Source organism: Cavia porcellus, unplaced genomic scaffold (genome assembly GCF_034190915.1).
Source record: "Cavia porcellus strain 051 isolate PalLab524CR breed Dunkin Hartley unplaced genomic scaffold, mCavPor4.1 scaffold_11, whole genome shotgun sequence".
In the NCBI taxonomy this organism is placed as follows: Eukaryota; Metazoa; Chordata; class Mammalia; order Rodentia; family Caviidae; genus Cavia; species Cavia porcellus.
Window position 1 is genome coordinate 43,539,743 of NW_026947494.1, and position 14,525 is coordinate 43,554,267.

Consider the following 14,525-nt stretch of genomic DNA (forward strand, 5'->3'; position numbering starts at 1 on the left):
AAGACTACAAGAGGTAATAAAAATATTCAAGAGTGTAGCTGGATACAAAGTCAATGCTCAAAAATCAATAACATTCCTGTACACAAACAAAAACACACTGAGAGAGAAATTATGGAAATATTGCCCTTCACAATAGCATCTAAAAAAATGAAATGAGAGAGAGAAACACACTGAGAGAGAAATTATGGAAATATTGCCCTTCACAATAGCATCTAAAAAAATGAAATACTTAGGAATCAACCTAAGAATGTAAAAGACCTATATGCTGAAAATTAAGTACACTTAAAAAGGAGATTGAAGAGGATATTAGAAAATGGAAAGGTATTCCTTGCTCTTGGCTAGGAAGAACCAAGATTATGAAAATGGCCATTCTCCTAAAACTGTTATACAGATTTAATACAACCCCAATCAAAATACCATTAACATACCTCACAGATCTAGAGAAAACACTCCTAAAATTCATTTGGAAACAGAAGAAACCTAGAATAGCAAAGTCAATTCTGCACAATAAAGACAAGGCAGGAGGCATCTCAATTCCTGACTTGAAATTATACTACAAAGCCTCTGTGATAAAATTGGCATGGTACTGGCAAAGAAATAGACCTGAGGGTCAGTGGAACAGATTATAAGATTCAGACACAACTACAAAGACTTTCGGCCACCTTATAATGAACAAAGGAGCCAAACATGTTCATTGGAAGAAAGATAGCCTTGGAAAAAATGGCTTTCCACATGCTGAACACTGAAAGTAGACCAATGCCTATCACCATGCACTAAAGTCAAAATGGATCAAAGTACTAAATATTAAAACAGAAACACTAAATCTACTGGAAGACAAGGTAGGTAGACATCTTGGAGACATAGGGATAGGCAGAGAATTCATGAATGAAACATAAACTGCACAGAAAATACTTCAAAGAATGAACACCTGGGATCTCATATTGTTAAAAAGTTTTTGTGCTTCAAAAGAAATCACCAACAAAGTGAAAAGAAAACCCACAGAATGGGAAAAAACTTTAGCCAGCAACACCTCAGACAAAGGACTTATATCCAGAACATATAAAAAATTCAAAAACATCAAGACCCGCAAATTCAAAGTCGCTCTCAAAAAATGGGCATCTGAGATGAACACATAGTTCTCAGATGAAGATCTACAAATGGCAAATAAATACATGAAGAAATGTTCACCATCACTGGTCATTCAGAAATGCAAATTAAAACAGCATTGAGATTTCATCTCACTCCAGAAAGAATGGCTGCCATCAAGAAATCAACTGATAACAAATGCTGGGGAGGCTTCGGGTAGAAAGGAACACTGCTCCACTGTTGGTGGGAGTGTACACTGGAAATGAGTATGGAGAATTTTCAGAAGACTAGGATTGGAAATTCCATTCAATCTAGCTATTCCCCTCCTGGGTATTTTGTCAGAAAAACTGAAAACATCATACCACAGTGATATATGTGCACCCATGTTCATAGCAGCATAATTTTTAATAGCTAAATCATGGAAACAACCAAGAGGCCCATCAACTGCAGAGTGGATGAAAAACATGGGGATGACTCACTTAAAATTTTTTATAATGGAAACTATTCACAAACAACAATATCAACTAGTAGAAAATATGATGGAATCTCTATTTTTGTAAGCTCTATATCAATGGAGGATATATCATTCAGTTTTCCTACCACTGGGACACAATACCTGATACTTAAAACATAAAAGAGGAGAAGTTTAATTTGGCTCGTGCTTTCACAGGATTTTGTCTGTGGTTGGCTGGCTCTCAGGCAAAAACTTCATGAAAGAAGGGTGTGGAGGAGCAGAGTTGCTTAGTTCATGGCAGCTGGGAAGCTGAGCAGAGTAACAGAACTGGGGAGGAACAGGCATGAAACATATATAGCTCCTTCATCTCCAACACAGACATGCGTTACTAATCCTCTAAATAACTCCTAAGCCAATCAAGTTGGTAATTACACATAAACAAGGATTCACTTTAAGGAGGACCATTGTTCAAATGGCATAAAAAGTAGAACAGAGGGGAAGGATTGCAGCTGATTTTTTTCAGAGAGCTTCAGCTAATCTCTTTAGAGACTGCCTGCTCTTCATCTTCACCTAGAGCATAATTTCCTGGCTTTCAGTGCAGATTTTTCAACATCTAGCACCAGCCTTTCTGCTTGCTGGTACAGATTATAGTTTCTAGTGCAGACCCTTAGACCTCCCAGGCAGACCCCTTGCTCTTCCCTTATGGATCCTTCGGCCTCCTGATGCAGGCTAGTATGGGACATTGCTGTGGGCTCCAGGAGATCAGATCCTTCTGATCTCTAGCAGGAGGACAGATCCTTTGGACTCTTCTACATTTCATTCTGTAGGCAGCCAATCTTGAAAATTTCTGAGTCCTGTATTAAATCTGATTCAAACATGTGCAGTCTTTTGAGGAGACATGCCCCAACCCTGCAAGCTCTGGTAAGCACTGACTAATACACATCATCACTCACTTCCTTCCCAGTGGCATCTGGGCTCCCTAATTCCATAGATAGTGTGCCATCTATATACTTATTTCGCTCACGAAACAGTCCATACATTATCCCAGTGGGTCTCACATTTTTTTACTTCTTCCCTCTTTAAGCCTAAATTTCTTCTTCTTTAAAACACACAAAAATGTCTCTTCATGTGGGTGATGAGACAACTCCAGATATTGAAACCTGTTATGTGTAAAGCATTTGACCCTAAAACCACTGTCTTGCTTAAAACATAGGGATAACTTGTCTAAAATGGACTGTACTTTCTTAAAGCAGAAACACAGCTGCAGAAGTGCTTTATCTCCACTGCCTTGAAGGCAAGGTTGCAAGAGCAAAGAATCAGGGAACCCCACTGAGAAGTCTTGACTTGCTCTACCTACAAATCTGTAGAGCTTTAAACCACACAAGTTCTTGGAGCTGAAACAACCTTTATCTATCACTAAGCAGAGTGGACAAGATCATTTTCTAGTTCCAAAACTGTAAATAAAATAGACTCTAACAGAGGACTTTCCAGAGACTTCAAAAGAAGTCTGAACATGTTACCACTGCATACATGCCCCTGAATGTGCTGGCTTGTGTGCCTGGATCACACACTCAGGCCTGCAGCCATTCTGCTCTCAATCCTCACATACACTGGCTCCACTCCCAACCCACCTGCCCTCATACACACATTCACACACTTGTGCGTTTCAACCCCCACGGGTACCCACACTCACCCACTAACACACACACTGAGTGATACAGAGGGAGCTCCTTTACATCCTGCAGATCTCAGCTGAAATGTCAGCTGCTCAGAAGTCTGTCCCAAGTACTCTCTAAAAGAAGTCCTGCCCTCGGATTCTCCACTCCAGCACCCTAATTTTTCCTCTGTGATACTTATGGTGATTTAGTTTCATATGTTTATGAAATTTCTTCCTTACTAGGTTCTATGATCCGTAGTAGCAACATAAAATTTATGTTATTCATCTTTGCTTTTTGTCCTTGGTATCTAGCATTAAATCAGATATCTAAGACAGACAATAAATATTTCTATAACTAATTAAAATAACTTCAACCATTTTATCCAACAGCCCATTCAGTACTATACTAGAAAAAATATAGTAAATTCAAGCACAAATGCATGTAACAATATGTATTATTACACTTTTGGAAAATACTGATATTCTGAGTTACAGAAATTTTTTCAAATGCTGTCACACTTCATTAAATGGTTTCCAAAATATGTATTTAGTAATACCACTAACATCTTATTTAAGTGTTAGAAAGCTGGCTAGCTCTGTATTACAGATATTTTTTCAAAAGGGAAAAAAAAGTCTCTCGATTGAAAACTTTAATATACAATAACAATAAATGACATTTATTTTCTTTAAAGTACCAAGCTCACATACTTCATATTTGAGAAATATCTGAATAGTCATACTTTATCAGAATTACTTCAAGTAAAAATAGTATTCCACATAAACATAGACCAGCTCACAACTCAAACAAGTGCCCTCGCGTTTTTCCTGAAGACAACCCTAGTACTTCAGAGGCCAGCCCAAGTGTTGTATGTATGCTTTGCATACTTCAACTCACATTATGAGAGATAGCTAGTGAGGGGTAAAGATTCTTGAAATCATAAAAATTATCAGCGCTACGCCAGGAACATTCTCGAATGAAAATGGCTTTTTTTTTTTTTTGCAGTGCCTGAATATGAACACAGTGGTAAGTAGTACAAGTTGGTGTGACTGCACTGACTTGTACTAACATACTAGAATTTTAACCATCATTGTTTTTGTACTATCAGCATGAATGTCAGCACATGGGTAAAAGGCAAACATCTTAGTATTATAATAAAAATAGTTTTAACCCCAGAGGTCCCTGAAAGTGTCTCCCGACCACCTATAAGTCCACAAATTGTACTTTGGGAACTCCTGGCTTGCAACAGCTCATTCATATTGAAATAAACTTAAAATTTTTCCCAAGAATATAAAAAAAAGTGGGAAACACAATTTTAATTCCATTTTTAATGGTCAAAACAGTATTGGGAAAGGTCATTAAAACAAAACAAATTAGTAGACTCAAAATTTTTGATTTCAAAGTTTTTACTGTCATAGTAGTGAAGACAGTGTAGTATTGGCATAAAGATAGACATATACATAAAATGTTATCAAACCAAGAGTAAACCTGAACATTTATGGTCAAAAGAGCCAAGGCAATTCCATGGGGGAGGAATTATCTTGACAAATAATGCTGGGACAAATGAATAGTCATATGTAAAAAAATGAAGTTAGATAGCTACCTTCACCATACACAAAAATTAACTCAACACACAAAAAAACTAACTGAAAAAATAGGCTTAAATATAAAAACAAAATAGAATCACATTCTATAGGAAATATAAGGCCTGGGATTTAGTTCAGCGGTATAACCCTGTGCCTGGCAAGCTCTAGGTTGTGAGTTCGATCCCCAATACCAAAATAAATAAATAAGGCAATGTAGGAGTAAATCTTTGCATTCTTTATTTTGTCAGTGATTTCTTAGACAAGATACTAAATGTACAAGTAATAAAGGATTGATGTAACCCCTCACCAAAATTTAAAATTTGTACTCTTTGCCAGGGATAAGCTCAGTAGCCCAGCATCTGCCTGGCAAGTTTGAGATCATAAGTTTGATTCCTGGAACAAAAAAAACAAAACAAAACAAACCAACAGAAAACATTTGGGGATTTAGCTCAGCAAAATAAGCGCCTGCCTTACAAGTGTCCTAAATTCAATCCCCTGTACCAATAAAAAGAAAAGGTAAAGCAAAGCCAGGGGGTTAGCTGAGGGGCTTGAGCGCGTGCTTGGCAAACGTGAAGTCATGAGTTTGATCCCCGTTACAAAAAAAAGAAGAAGAAGATAAAAATTCTACTCTTCAGACAATATCACCAAGAAAGAAGAAAACTCACAGAGTTACAGAAAATATTTGTAAATTATATATGTAACAGGAGACTTGTATCCAGAATATTTAAAAATTTATAAACCAATTCTAGAAGGACAAATAACTCAATTTAAAAGTAGATAGATATTTCACCAAAGATATATGAATGGGAATAAGCACATAAGAAGCTCAACATAATTAGTCATTAGAAAAACACAAATCAAAACCGCAATGAGATGCTATTTAACACCTACTAAATTACCAATTATTAAGAATATACAATATTAATATTGACAATAATTTAGAAAAACTTGCAGTCTTATAGGTGGGGATGTCAAATGATACAGCCACTTTGGAAAATGGTTTAGAAGTTATTCAAAATATTAAACATATAGTTACCATGTAATTACCAAGTTACTCAGTAATTTCACTTTTAGGTATACAGCCAGAGAAAAGAAAACAAAAGTTCACACAAAAACTTGTACAACAATCTTCACAGAAGGATATTAAAATAGCTAAAGAGCAGAAATAAACCAAATATTCATCAATTCACAAGTGCATAACTAAAATGTAACCAAAAAGAGCTTCTTTGTATTTGTGTTATGCCCAAGTTATATAACCAAAGTACCTGTAGCATCCTCATACCGTTATGTTTGCGACATTTTTCTGGGTGACCTTACTGATATGTTAACCATTGCTGCCCTCTGCAAATGACAGATGTTATCTAAAATTGAGTGCTAAAATAAGTTGATAAAGAGTTGTAAATTCCTGCGAGACTTCTCTGTCCTCTGCAAAGGGAAACAAAGGTCTTCCTCATTCCTTAGCAGATCAAGGATTTTTCTCATTTCCTGATCCATGCCCATAACCCCTGACTTTGTAAGTCGTGCATTGTACAAAAAGTCTGGAAAGTTTTGAGGGGGTCATACAGCTTTTGCAAACTCCAACTGCACTGGGTCACTGGGCCCAGGATAAAGTAAATCAGCGCTGCTTATTAAAAACATGTCTTGAGAGGAGGAGCTGGGCAGATCTGGGGTGCCCTCACTGGCCTCTCTGCGTGTCTGGAGGACTCTGGATTTCTGCGCCCAGACTGCTGGAGTTCCCTCAGGCTTCCAGGTGCAGTGAAGGAGAGAGGTGGGTTTAAGGCTTCCACATCAGCCTCCCCATTCCCGGCTTCATTTGGAGACCTGCTGAGCTCCCGATAGGTGGGCTGGCCCACACTACCAGCCTAGCCCAGCCTGTTTAGCTGCCGCGCCTGGCCACAGGTCTGCAGAGGAGGAGCTGGGCAGATCTGGGGTGCCCTCACTGGCCTCTCTGCGTGTCTGGAGGACTCTGGATTTCTGCGCCCAGACTGCTGGAGTTCCCTCAGGCTTCCAGGTGCAGTGAAGGAGAGAGGTGGGTTTAAGGCTTCCACATCAGCCTCCCCATTCCCGGCTTCATTTGGAGACCTGCTGAGCTCCCGATAGGTGGGCTGGCCCACACTACCAGCCTAGCCCAGCCTGTTTAGCTGCCGCGCCTGGCCACAGGTCTGCAGAGGAGGAGCTGGGCAGATCTGGGGTGCCCTCACTGGCCTCTCTGCGTGTCTGGAGGACTGTGGATATCTCTGCAACCAGGGAGGGTCCACAGGTTCCTGAAGCACTGCGGCCTGTGGTGAGTACCCTAACCCGGCTGCGATTGAAGAACTGTGGAGCTTCCAAGGGGCAGGTGGGCGCACAGTGTCCCTGAGGCCCAGCTTGTCTGGAACTGCGGAGTTCTGAGCAGGCAGAGGAGGGCCACTGGTTCTGTAGGCCTAATGGCTTGGAGTAGCGCGGCGCCAGAGTCCCAGTAGCTCCAAACATAGAAGGGGATTTTCAACAGATCCTGAGGAAGCTTTCAAGTAACACTTGAAACACAGAAATATAGGAAAATGACAAAACGAAAGACCAAATTACATCCTCAAACCTCCAGCCCATCTCAAGAAACCCTAGGAGCGATGTATATAGAAGAAAATATATCCCATCCACCTCATATATCGGACACAATAGCCACTGAAATTGACAAGCAACTCCAGGAAGCTTTAAAGAAATTCAAACTCGAAATAATCTCCCAGATAAAAGAAGAAATGATAAAAGAAATGAAAGAGATTCTAAATATATCTAAAGAAAACACAGATAAAAAATTGGAGGAACTAAACAAAAAGATAGAATCCCTAGACGAGCAATATAAGAAACAAACAGAATACATAATGCAGATGCACAGAGATATACAGGAAATAAAAAACTCCACTGAAAGTTGTAAAAACTGCCTTAATGAAAGTGAAGATAGAATTTCAGACCTTGAAGACAGGATTGCAGCTAGTGAACAGGAAAGGAAAGATCTTTTGAAAATAACAAGGAACCAGGAAACAACAATTCAACAACTGCAAGACGATGCAAAGAAAAATAACATAAGAATGATAGGGATTAATGAAAGAGAGGGAGACAACATGAAGGATGTCAGGAGGATATTTAGAGAAGTAATAGCTGAAAATTTCCCAAGCATGAGATCAGAAACTGACATCAGGATCAGTGAAGCATATAGAACTCCAAACAGTCATAACCAAAATAAAACTACACCCAGACATATAATAGTCACCATCCCAGAAATCCAACACAAGAATAGATTATTAAAAACTGTCAGAGAGAAAAGACAAATCACTTATAAAGGAAAACCTATCAGAATCACAGCAGACTTCTCAGCACAAACGATAAAGTCAAGAAGAGCATGGAGTGAAGTATTCCAGATCCTAAAGCAAAATGATTTCCAACCAAGACTGATATATCCTGCAAAACTATCATTCAAAATAGATGGTGCAATACGATACTTCCACGACAAAGAACAGCTGAAGAACTTCACTAACACCAAACCAACCCTGCAAAAAATATTGAAAGACAGTTTAGATACACAAAGGAAAAAACCACTAAGCAAAGCAAATAATTAAACAGAACCGAAAGATAAAGATGCAACAGCAGAGAGATAACATTCCTACAATTAACCAGAATTTAACAGTAATAACCATTAATGTAAATGGTCTCAATGCACCAATCAAAAGAAACAGACTAGCAGAATGGATCAAGAAACTAAATCCAACCATATGCTGTTTACAGGAAACCCATCTAACCCAGAAAGATACTCACAGACTGAAAGTCAAAGGATGGAAAACAATTCTTCATGCAGCAGGAATCCAAAAAAAGGCAGGAGTAGCCATTCTGTTTGCAGACAACGTGAACTTTAAACCAACAATGACCATAAAGGACAAAGGAGGTCACTACATACTCGTAAGGGGAAAACTCCAAGAGGAAGAGATATATCTTAAATATATACGCACCAAACTCCAGAGCACCCAGTTATATAAAACAATTATTAACAGAAATGAAAACTCAAATTATCAGTAACACAATTGTAACAGGAGACCTTAATACACCACTGACACCAAGGGACAGATCAACCAGACAGAAAATGAGCAAAGAAATAACAGAACTGAATCACACCTGTGAACAAATGGGTTTGATAGACATATACAGAATGTTCCACCCAACAACATCAGAATACACATTCTTCTCAGCAGTACATGGATCATTTTCTAAAATAGACCATATATTAGCTCACAGAACATATTTAAGCAAATGCAAAAGAATTGAAATCATCCCTTGCATATTATCGGATCATAGCGCTCTGAAATTAGAAATTAATGACAAAGGATACTGCAAAAATTCCGCAAACACATGGAAACTAAATAACACACTCTTGAGTAATCAGTGGGTCACAGAAGAAATTAAAGAAGAAATTAAACAATACCTAAAAGAAAATGAAAATGCAGATACAACTTACCGGAATATGTGGGATGCAATGAAAGCCGTTCTGAGAGGAAAATTTATTGCACTGAGTTCCCACATCAGGAAAACAGAACGAATACAAGTAAATAACTTGATGCTACACCTCAAACAGCTAGAAAAAGAAGAGCAAGTCAAGCCCAAAGCCAAAAGAAGAGAGGAAATTATAAGAATCAGAGCAGAAATCAATGCAATAGAGACTAAGAAAACAATCCAAAGAATCAACGAATCAAAGAGTTGGTTCTTTGAAAGAATAAATAAAATCGATAAGCCCCTAGCCAACCTTATTAAAAAAAGGAAAGAAAAAGCTCAAATTCATGCAATAAGAAATGAAAAAGGAGAAATCACTACAGACCCAATAGAAATACAGAGGATCATCAACACCTATTTCGAAAACCTCTACTCTCAAAAGTTTGATAACACAGAAGAAATAGACAGATTCTTAGAAGCATATGAAGTACCAAAGCTAGATCAAGAGGATATAGAACTGTTGAATAACCCAATCTCTGCTAATGAAATTGAGAATGTAATTGGGTCCTTGCCCACCAAGAAGAGCCCAGGCCCAGATGGATTCACTGCAGAATTCTACAAGAAATATAAAGAAGACCTAATGCCGACACTCCTCAAACTATTCAATGAAATTGAAAGGGAAGCAATCCTTCCTAAGTCATTCCTGGAAGCAAATATTACTCTAGTACCAAAACCTGAGAAAGACCCAACTATAAAAGAGAACTATAGACCGATCTCCCTAATGAACACAGATGCAAAAATCCTCAATAAAATATTGGCAAATAGGATCCAGCAAATCATCAAGAAGATTATACACCATGACCAGGTGGGATTCATCCCAGGAATGCAAGGATGGTTCAACATACGCAAATCAATAAATGTAATCCACCATATCAATAAAGCCAAAAATAAGAATCACATGATCATCTCTATAGATGCAGAAAAAGCCTTCGATAAGGTCCAACACTTATTCATGATAAGAACTTTACAGAAAATTGGAATAAATGGTCTTTACCTCAATATAATAAAGGCCATTTATGACAAACCAACAGCCAGCATCATACTAAATGGCCAAAAATTGAAAGCCTTTACTTTAAAATCGGGTACAAGACAAGGATGTCCTTTATCACCACTCCTATTTAATATAGTACTGGAAGTACTAGCCAGAGCAATTAGGCAAGAAAGAGAAATAAAAGGGGTAAAGATAGGAAAAGAAGAAGTTAAATTATCATTGTTTGCAGATGACATGATACTCTACATAGAAGACCCCCTAAACTCCATTGAAATACTCTTAGATACAATAAATAAATTCAGTAATGTGGCTGGATACAAAATCAATACTCAGAAATCAATAGCATTCCTATACACGAACAACAAAATTACAGAGAGGGAAATAAGAGAAACTGGACTATTCACATTAGCAAGCAAAAAAATGAAATATTTAGGAATTACTCTTACGAAAGAAGTGAAAGACTTATACAGTGAAAATTATAATACACTGAAAAAGGAAATTGAAGATGATCTCAGAAAATGGAAAGACATCCCTTGCTCATGGATAGGAAGAACAAACATTGTGAAAATGGCCATTCTCCCAAAACTGTTATACAGATTCAATGCAATCCCAATAGAAATACCATCAACATATCTTATACATCTAGAGAAATCACTCCTAAATTTCATCTGGAACCAGAAGAGACCTAGAATCGCAAAGGCAATTCTAAGCAGCAAAGACAAAGCAGGAGGCATCACAATCCCTGACTTGAAGTTATACTACAAAGCAACAGTAGTAAAATCAACATGGTATTGGAATCAAAACAGAGCTGAAGATCAGTGGAATAGATTAGAAGATACAACCACAACTACGAACACACTCAACCACCTTATTTTTGATAAAGGAGCCAAGCAGGTTCACTGGAAGAACGACAGTCTCTTTAATAAATGGTGCTGGAAAAACTGGCTCTCCATTTGCCGAAAACTAAAGCTAGACCCATGTCTATCACCATGTACTAAATTAAAATGTAAATGGGTCAAAGATCTAAATATTAAAACAGAAACACTAAATCTATTGGTAGACAAAATAGGTAGAAACCTTGGAGACATAGGAGTAGGTAAAGAATTCATGAACAGGACTCAAACCGCACAGGAAATAGTTCCCAGAATCAATAACTGGGACTACTTCTTATTAAAAAGTTTCTGCATGTCAAAAGAAATCTCCAGCATAGTGAAAAGAAAACCCACAAACTGGGAAAAGATTTTAGTGAACTCTCTCTCAGACAAGGGCCTCTTGTCTAAAACATACAAAGAATTAAAGAAACTCAGACCTCCGAAATTCAAAGATCCAATCCAAAAATGGGCATTTGAGATGAATATGCAATTCTCAGATGAAGAAATGCAAATGGCAAATAAATACATGAAAAAATGCTCATCATCATTGGTCATTAGAGAAATGCAAATTAAAACCACACTGAGATACCATCTCACTCCTGAAAGAATGGCCAGGATCAAGAAAACCGACAACAAATGCTGGAGAGGCTGTGGGGAAAAAGGAACTCTCCTGCACTGCTGGTGGGAGTGTAGACTGGTACAGCCTCTGTGGAGATCTGTCTGGAGATTTCTCAAAAAGTTGGGACTGGAAATCCCATTTATTCCAGCTATTCCACTTCTAGGCATATTCCCAGAAGAACTGAAAGCATCATACCACAGTGATATATGTGCACCTATGTTTATAGCAGCACAATTTGTAATCGCCAGATCTTGGAAACAACCCAAGTGCCCATCAACTGAGGAATGGATAAAAAAGTTGTGGTATTTCTATACAATGGAGTATTATTCAGCTATAAAGAAGGATCACATTGATATATTTATCAATAAATGGGCACAGCTTGAGACCATACTCATAAGTGAAATAAATCAATCTCGAGTGTGAATACCGAATAGTTTCCCTAATGTAAGTAATGATTCAAATATATAAAAATATGTGGTAATCATGATTCCCCATTAGGTGGCCTTGAAGCCTTATAAAGTTTTCACTCATTAATTAGAAAGGCTTTATTCTGGGCTTCTTGATATGAAAATATTTGAAGCTAGAGTATATGAAGTTTTACCCAAATATTTCAAGGAAAAAGACACTATGGTAACTACTATTAAGTCAGGTTATAAGGTGGTGAAGTACTAGGTTATTGAAACAGTCATGCTGTGACCTCTATTGTTATATTGTTATGCCCTGTTTTATCTCAATCTCCCCCTTATTGTTTCAAAAAAAATTATTTAGTCATTTCTTATGTTTGTCTTAATTAAAGAAAAAATTCAAAAAAATTAGGATATATAAATAGTAACTCTTTTCGATTTCCTATTAACTTGTTTTGAAGTCCTGTAGTACTCCCACGATCTTGTTCTGACTGATTAGACTCTGTTCCATTCTATATGATAGTATCAAGTTTGAAGACATAGGCAACTACTTTGAAGACAATAAGATTCACTAAGATACCCATTCTGGTTTGACTATTGTCTTCTTTGGAAGTCCTGTAATGTTTACAATGCCTAAGTTTTATTGGTCTTGTTCTCTACTATTTTGTCCAACTTTATAATATCTAATAAGATAGACAATTCTTTTTAAGGAAACAAGGGACAACGTTGATAACCATTGTTGATAAACTTGTACTCTGTTCTACACCATGTGCTACGTCTATCCTTGGTATTGACTGACAGCTTTGTTTTGCCATATTTGACTGTATTCTTCCCCCCCCCCAAAGAAAGTAATAAGCACTAAGGAGTAATAAAATCCAAGATGTGTAAATTTTGTTGTAAAAAAGAGAGGGAAAAAAAAAAAAAAGAAAAGGAGCTCTAACGGATATAACAGCAAGTGTGTTTGGGGGTGTTAAATAGCTGACTTTATCAATGTTTTTGGAACATTGAACACAGCTGTTTGCAGTCTCCCTGTTTGAATGTCCACCTTGTGTTCTTTGATACTGTGATTTGAGGAACTATTTTCAAGAAAATAGTGTGTAATCTACTAGCAGGTAATTTCTTACTGTTATGGTTTTTTGTTTTGTTTTGTTTTGTTTTGTTTTGTTTTGTAGTTCTGTATTGCGTGTACCCTTACGCCGCTTTGGTTTGTTTTGTGTTTTTCTCTTTTTCCTCTTAAATAAAAAAAAAAAAAAAAACATGTCTTGCCCCATTTTTGGACTCGAGGTTGGGGGTGGGGGTTCATTTTTGGACTACAAGAATACCCATATAATGGATAATTCTTTGACAATAAAAAGAAATAAAATACTGATAAAAGTTACAATATGTACAAAACTCAAAAACATTTTAAGTGAAAAAAATCAGTCACAAAAAGATTACATATTGTATGATCTCATTTATCTGAAACGTTCCAAATAGGCAAACCTATGGAGAAAAAAAGAAAACTTAGAAGTTGCCTAACTGGAGTGACAGTTAATGTTTACAAGCTCCTGAGGGTTGACTAAAATGTTCTAGAATTAAAAGGTAATGGCTATATTAAACTGTTAGGTTGTGCACTTTTGAATGGGTGAACTTTATGGCATACAAATTATATCTCAAAAGCTATTAAAAGTCAGTGTAAATATAGGAATAGCAGCCTCAGACACATTGAAACAATATTGTCAATGTTTACTTTCAGAATTTTTTGTAGGTGCTGTCAATTAAAATTTGAATTTTTTAAAAGTCTGCACTAAAATTATTCATCAAAACCATAAGCAGAGAATCCCACTGCTATTACTAAAAATGCCAAAACTGTGATGCCCTACTGAGATCTGCATAAAATAGGTCTCAGAACAGTTCCCTTCTAAAGTTATATGGTTTCTTAAAAAGTAACCACTAGTTCTGACAGCATGAGGGTGTTGATTTCTAAACAAGGAACTACAGAGTATGAAATCATCAAGGTGTTAACCATGGGAATAGTTGGTTCAAAACCAGACATCCTGACAAAATGCATGACCATATATATCACAATAAAGACCACATCCTGAACTCAAAAAACAGCTGAAGACATTTCTAATGGAAAGTTTGCTCCATTCTAATTCTCCAGGAACTAAGCTTCATTCTTCTTTTTTAGTGAGATATTCCCCAATACTGGAAAAATTAGTCATGTCTAATTCCCACTTTCCCTCTCAGTTACAGAAGGATACTTGCAGTATGTAGAGTTGTGCCATTAAACAATCAGGGGAAGCACAATAATAGGACTGAAGAGGTCAACAGCCCTGACCCACCAACACGTGTTCCCATACC